The 7663-nt window shown below is 39.8% G+C and overlaps 1 long non-coding RNA gene across 1 annotated transcript; it reads left to right on the top strand.

Moving 5' to 3' along the window:
- The first annotated feature begins 578 nt into the window (after positions 1-578).
- On the top strand, positions 579-1816 carry LOC140959306 (uncharacterized). The gene is made up of 3 exons (XR_012171964.1): positions 579-613; positions 1094-1167; positions 1464-1816. It is a non-coding gene; the product is annotated as an uncharacterized lncRNA (long non-coding RNA).
- The last annotated feature ends 5847 nt before the right edge of the window (positions 1817-7663 follow it).

Below are 7663 nucleotides of genomic sequence, written 5' to 3'. Positions count from 1 at the left end.
GTTTATTCTATTTACAACTGTGACCCATAGTTTTGTCATGATAACATATTGTAATGACCCGAATTCTTATTTTGAATGAAGTATTAACTAAGAGATAATTAAAGAGTTGTTAATTAGTATTATTAACGAATTAATAATTTAGGATTAATCTGTTGGATCCACCGAATTTTAAATGGATAACCTGATTTACTTCCGATTACGTTATCTCGAGAAATCCAACCAGACGAATGAGATTCTGACACGTGGTAGATAAGATTGATTCGGATTTCCAAACTATTCCGGATGCAGCCTATAAATGGAGGCCGAATTCTTTTGTTTCCTTCACCGCATCCTTCAGAGAGAGAGAGAGTTCTAGTATTTTACCTTAGGTTTTCTAGCCAATTTTTAGGGTAATTTGGTGTCGGGAAGTTTCGGAGCTACTGTCGACTCGAGGAGGGGTCGGTGAACTGAGATCGAGACATCATGACGGGCTGACGACGGACGCAGGTATAATCCTAAAGCCTTTAGGAAGAACTTTATAGCATGTTTGGTAATTCAGAATCTGGATTGATAGTGGTTTCATATTGTTGGTATTGTCTAGGTTAAGAGCTTTCTATCAGATTGTTTTAGTGAGGTACGTGATGTACTGACTGAGATATCCAAGCGTAGTATACACATTTATATGGTGCATATTTATGTGTTGCATTATACATGTTTTACTGGTTTGGCATATTATGCATGACATATCATGTTGAGCCTGATATCTTTTGAGATATACCTCATTTGTTGGGGCCGCTCAGCCTATTCTGTATTGTGGACGATGGGGCATCAAGAGCTACAGTGTCTGACGGGACCCACGGGCTCTGATGACCTGGACATTGTAGGTCCACGTCTTGATGATGGGTGTGGGAGCCAAAACATGCCTAGGGCAGATCAGAGACTACACACTCAGGCGCCTCTAGACTGAGCATGAGATTCTTGACTTGATCCTTGATATCCGAGCATACTGCATTTCGCATGCATCATATCAGTTTGTCTACTCGCACATTCTCGTATCGGGCGATTGTTGCTCAAGTCCTTGTTTTCATCTTGGGCACCCCATTCCACGGGGTAGGTCTTAGGTTGGACGGTTCGGAAGACCAGGGCAGTGGCTAGAGCAGTTGGGTTTTCGGTGGTGATCCAGTGGAGGTTTTATGTTTGGTTTATCGTTTTCTCGTTCAGAATTATGTTTTCGATATGGTTGTATTAATGTTTAAGTCTGCTGTTGTTTGTTCTGTTTTAATTTGGGTTGTAAGATGATTAAGTTATTTGCTTTCCGCTGTTTAATTGTTGTTATTAAGTTTTAATGTTGCATGCTTATTAGTCTGTTTAGTAGTGGCTCGGGTAAGGGCGCTACATTTGGTGGTATTAGAGCATGCGAAGATTTTTGGGACATTAGTAATTCTGTTTTGAGGATTTAGATGTTGATTTTGGTTTCCTTTCAGATGTCAGGAGATGGAAGCAGTCACGGAAGTGTGGGACATGGTCGTTATGGCGACGATGAGGCTGGCCGAGAACATCGTCGTAGAGATCGTGACGGAAGGCGTCACCGGGATCATGATGAAAGGAGACGTAGGAACCGTGTCAACATTATGGATTTCATGAAAATTGGACCTCCACCGTTGACTGGAGATTAGAATGCTGATGTTGCTGAAGCTTGGGTCGATATCATGGAGCAGTGTTTTCGAATGCTGCACTATGACGAGGACGAGAAGATGGAGGTAGCTGATTTCATGATCCAAGGAAAAGCTCGGAAATGGTGGAAACCTGTTTCTACCATTCTATTTCAGCAGCATGGGCGGATTCGTTGGGAACATTTCCGTCAGGCCTTCGAGTTCATCAACGTGATATCCCTAAGACTGCATTTCAAACAAGGTATGGGCATTACGAGTTTCTACTGATGCCGTTTGGTTTGACGCTCCAGCAGTATTTATGGATTTGATGAACCGAGTATTTCAGGAGTATCTTGACAAGTTTGTCATTGTCTTTATTGATGACATACTGGTATACTCTCGTAATCTTGAAGAGCATGCACAACATTTAAGGATTGTGTTGCTAACCTTAAGGAATCACCAACTGTATGTTATGTTGAACAAGTGTGATTTTTGGCTCGACAGAGTTGTCTTCTTAGGACATGTTATATCCAAAGCTGGGATATCAGTGGATCTTAGCAAGATCGAAGCAGTGTTGAGTTGGGCACGGCCGGAATCAGCTCAAGAGATAAGAAGGTTTCTAGGTTTGGCAGGATATTACCGGAGATTTATCTCAGGATTTTCTCAGATTTCCAAACCATTGACACAGCTGACGTGTAAGAATGTGCAGTTCGAATGGACACATGATTGTGAAGATAGTTTCAATGAATTGCGTCAACGTTTGACAACTGCACCAGTTTTAGCTCTTCCATCTGGATCAGGAGGGTACATTGTGTACACTGATGCATCACTTCAAGGACTTGGGTGTGTTTTAACCCAGAATGGTCATGTGATTGCATATGCATCTAGACAATTGAAGAAGCATGAAGAGAATTATCCAGTTCATGATCTGGAATTAGCAGCGATTGTGTTTGCTTTGAAGGTCTGGCGATATTATCTCTACGGAGAGAGATTTGAGATTTTTACAGATCACAAGAGTTTTAAGTATATCTTCACTCAAGCAGAGTTGAATATGCACCAAAGAAGATGGATGGAGTTGTTAAAGGATTATGATTGCGAAATCAAGTATCATCCAGGATCAGCGAATCTTACAGCTGATGCTCTTAGTCGCAAGGTGAGATTATCTGCACTTCAGACAAGTTTCATATCAAGTGTAATCCAATATTGTTGTTCTCTGGGATTTCACTTCCGGAGTAAGAAAGGAATGAAACACATTCGAGTAATGAGCATTTTATCTGAGCCGAAGTTGTATGCCAAAATTAGAGAAGCTCAGTTTTCTGACCCGAAAGTGAAAAAGTTAGCAAGGTTAGCTAACGGAGACAACACATCTGGCTTTGCGTTCCAAACAGATGGAACCTTGTGTCTGTTGAGAAGAATCGTAGTTCCTGAAGATTCTGAATTAAGAGACGAGATTTTATCTCAAGCCCATAGGCGTAAGTTAAGTATCCACCCTGGAAGCATGAAAATGTATAAGGATTTGAAGACCAGGTTTTGGTGGAAAGGTATGAAGAAAAGTGTTTACCAGTTTGTAGCCAAGTGTTTGGTTTGTCAGCAAGTGAAAGCTGAACATCGACGACCAGGAGGATTACTTCAGAATCTTCCTATCCCTGAGTGGAAGTGGGAGCATGTGACGATGGATTTTGTCACCCACTTGCCGTTGTCTTCTAAGAATTGTGATGCTATTTGGGTTATTGTAGACCGATTGACTAAGTCAGCACATTTTATTCCATATAGTCGGGAATATAGTTTCGATCGCATGGCAAGACTATACATCCAAGAGATTCTTAAATATCATGGTGTGCCAACAAGTATAGTAAGTGACAGAGATCCACGTTTTACCTCAAGGTTCTGGGGAAGTTTTCAAAAAACGTTGGGAACGACATTGAGTCTGAGTACTGCCTATCATCCAGAGACCGATGGTCAGTCTGAGAGGACTATTCAGACACTCGAGGACATGTTGCGTGCTTGTGCTTTAGATTTTGGACCAGCATGGCATGATCATCTGCCGCTTGTGGAGTTTGCATATAACAATAGCTACCACAGCAGCAATGGTATGGCTCCATTCGAAGCATTATATGGTAGACGTTGTCGTACTCCATTGTTTTGGGACGAAGTAGGAGAACGACAAATGCAAGGACCTGAATTAGTGTAACAAGCGATTGAAGTAGTGGAATTGATTAAAAAGAGAATTAAAGCTGCACAAGATCGTCAATCGAGTTACGCGAATACCAAGCGTAGACCTCTACAGTTTCAGTCAGGGGAAAAAGTTTTCCTTAAAGTTTCACCATTTCGCAGGGTGATGAGATTTGGACTCAAGGGAAAATTAGCCCCAAGATTCATCGGACCTTTTGAGATCTTGGAATGTGTTGGAAATTTGGCATATCGATTGGCTTTGCCGCCGTATCTTTCCAGCATTCATAATGTCTTTCATGTATCTTTGCTACGACGGTATGTAGCAGATGAATCGCACGTTCTTGGTCCGACAGATGTTCAACTTGAAGAAGACTTGACTTATGTCGAGCAGCCACTTTTAGTCCTGCGTAAGAAAGAGAAAAAGCTCAGAAACAAGACCATTCCACTTGTTTCAGTGCAATGGCAACATCGAGGTACTGCAGAGGCGACTTGGGAGTTAGAGAGTCGTATGCGCTCAGAGTATCCGCATTTGTTTTGAGTTGTACCTTTGTAATCATGAGTTGTATTTTATTCAGATGTTTTGTACTTCAGTTTTGATTTCGAGGACGAAATCTTTTTAAGGAAGGGAGGATGTAATGACCTGAATTATTATTTTGAATGAAGTATTAATTAAGAGATAATTAAAGAGTTATTAATTATTATTGTTAACGAATTGATAATTCGAGATTAATCTGTTGGATCCACCGAATTTTAAATGGATAACCCTATTTACTTTCGATTACGTTATCTCGAGAAATCCAACCAGACGAATGAGATTCTAACACGTGGCAGATAAGATTGATTTGGATTTCCGAACTAGTCCGGATGCAGCCTATAAATGAAAGCCGAATTCTTTCGTTTCCTTCACCGCATCCTTCAGAGAGAGAGAGTTCTAGTCTTTTACCTTTGGTTTTCTAGCCAGTTTTTAGGGTACTTTGGTGTCGGGAAGTTTCGGAGCTAGTGTCGACTCGAGGAGGGGTCGGTGAACTGAGATCGAGACACCATCAGCGGGCTGAAGACGGACGCAGGTATAATCCTAAAGCCTTTAGGAAGAACTTTATAGCATGTTTGGTAATTCAGAATCTGGTTTGATAGTGATTTCATATTGTTGGTATTGTCTAGGTTAAGAGCTTTCTGTACGATTGTTTTAGTGAGGTACGTGATGTACTGACTGAGATATCCAAGCGTAGTATACACACTTATATGCTGCATATTTATGTGTTGCATTATACATGTTTTACTTATTTGGCATATTATGCATGACATATCATGTTGAGCCTGATATCTTTTGAGATATACCTCGTTTGTTGGGGCCGCTCAGCCCTATTCTGTATTGTGGACGATGGAGCATCGAGAGCTACAGAGTCCGACGGGACCCGCGGGCTTTGATGACCTGGACATTGTAGGTCCACGTCTTGATGATGAGTGTGGGAGCCAAAACATGCCTAGGGCAGATCAGAGACTACACACTCAGACGCCTCTAGACTGAGCATGAGATTCTTGACTTGATCCTTGATATCCGAGCATATTGCATTTCGCATGCATCATATCAGTTTGTATACTTGTACATTCTCGTATCGGGCGATTGTCGCTCACGTCCTTGTTTTCATCTTGGGCACCCCATTCCACGGGGCAGGTCATAGGTTAGACGGTTCGGAAGACCAGGGCAGTGGCTAGAGCAGTTGGGTTTTCGGTGGTGATCCAGTGGAGGTTTTATGTGTGGTTTATCGTTTTCTCCTTCAGAATTATGTTTTCGATATGGTTATATTAATTTTTAAGACTGCAGTTGTTTGTTCTGTTTTAAGTTGGGTTGTAAGATGATTAAGTTATTTGGTTTCCGCTGTTTAATTGTTGTTATTAAGTTTTAATGTTGCATGCTTATTAGTGTGTTTAGTAGTGGCTCGGGTAAGGACGTTACACATATAACCCCTGTAAAATCTCTCATCTTTCTCTCTATTTTCGCATACCAAAAAGAATGTAAAAACATGGCTGGATCCTCTGCACAAACATTGAAAAATATTTGTGTATTTTGTGGGTCGAGTTCTGGAAAAGATGAAGTGTTTGTAGAAGCAGCAAATAATCTTGGTAAGATATTGGCTGAGAGAAACATTCACTTGGTATATGGGGGAGTTAATATTGGGTTAATGTGATCTGTTTCAACATCTGCACATCTTGGAGGTAGTCAGGTTTTGGGTATTATTCCTACAGCTTTAGCTGAAGGAAATATTACAGGTGTTACTGTAGTGCCCAAATTCTGTACACGTATAACCCATGCATTTATTTAATTATTAAATCATTTAATTAATTTTAAAGCGAGTCTTAGTAGTGCATGATTTATTTTAATACATTATTTTAAATTATTCATGTTTATGTGATGCACGTTAAAATGTTTTTCGAGTCTCATGTTTTAGGCGATTACTCGAGACGGGATCGAGGAAAAGACCGGTGACGATTTGGCAATTTGAAATGCGGTGTTTTATTCTAAAGCTAGGAAGGGGCATTTTAAATAATTTATTTAGTTTTAGTATTTTTTTTAACAATACGTAGTTTTAGTAATTTGAAATGCGGTGTTTTATTCTAAAGCTAGGAAGGGGCATTTTAAATAATTTATTTAGTTTTAGTATTTTTTTTAAACAATTTGAAATGTGTAACAATGTCGAGTCACGGGAATTTACGTTGGTAAGCTTGATTGTTACTTTTGAGTTACACCCGTTAAGTTATGAATTTACGTTAGTATGTTGCAGCAACGACCCCGATCGAAGTCTAACGAATCCCTCAACGCCAAGTAAGTATGTTCGACGTGCAAAGAAAAAATTTTCAAGTTTTTGAGGTATGCTAATTGTCTTGTGACCAAGTTATGTTTAGGATTGGAAAGCGCTAAATTATGAACGGGGACCAATCCGCCCGTTAAATTATGAACGGGTTTAGATTGAGATTGGAAAGCGTTAAATTATGAACGTGTACCAATCAGCCCGTTAAATTATGAACAAGGATCTCATGTATGTGGAAGTGGATACGTCCCTGTCATCCCAGTACTGTGGTTTAGTCTGATCAGGCGAATTATGTTATGGGTCACTTGCTTTGAAACATATCTCTACGTAAAATGATGAAGTTATGTATGTTCAAGTATGTTCAAGCATGCAAGCATGTTAAGAAAGTTTATGTTGACGGCACGTCTAATTAAGTACGTACGTATGTTCAAGTTCATTTTGCAAGTTCAAGTTTCAAGTATGTATGTCCTATTTTAAAGTTGCATGTGGTTTTATTATGTATTATTTGCTATTCTAGTTTATACGTGTTGAGTCTTTAGACTCACTAGACTTGATTGATGCAGGTGAGGATGTCTATGAGGAGATAGGAGGTGGCGACCAAGGAGCAGGCTTGGACTGAGCGGGAGGCTAAACCCGAGGACCGCCCACGTCATTTTTAATATTTTTATGCAAGTTTAAATTCACTCTGATTTATGTTTTGATGCGAGATGTGTTGAACAAGCTTTTCTTTTAACAACATTTTTATTGGTGATGGATGATTCCAAAGATATTTTATGAATGATGAGTTGACGACCGTATGGGTGTTTATATTTAAGAAAATTTTTAATTTTTCCGCAAATTTTAAGTAGAAAAAAGTATGGTGCGTCACAGTTGGTATCAGAGCGGTGTTCTTGTAAAGGGTTATGCCTACTGCCAATCGCAAGAAGCTCTCGAAGTCACACCTCAAGTCTGTGAGTCTTAAAATTTTGCATTATGTATGTAGTTAGCATTGAATCATGATTTCAGCATGTCCATATTTTAAATTAAATTTCGTGCATCTTAGGATATTGT

This window comes from Primulina huaijiensis, chromosome 2 (assembly GCF_012295235.1).
Source record: "Primulina huaijiensis isolate GDHJ02 chromosome 2, ASM1229523v2, whole genome shotgun sequence".
Lineage (NCBI taxonomy): Eukaryota > Viridiplantae > Streptophyta > Magnoliopsida > Lamiales > Gesneriaceae > Primulina > Primulina huaijiensis.
The sequence above is the reverse complement of the archived record's forward strand: the minus strand, read 5'-3'. Positions and strand labels throughout refer to the sequence as shown.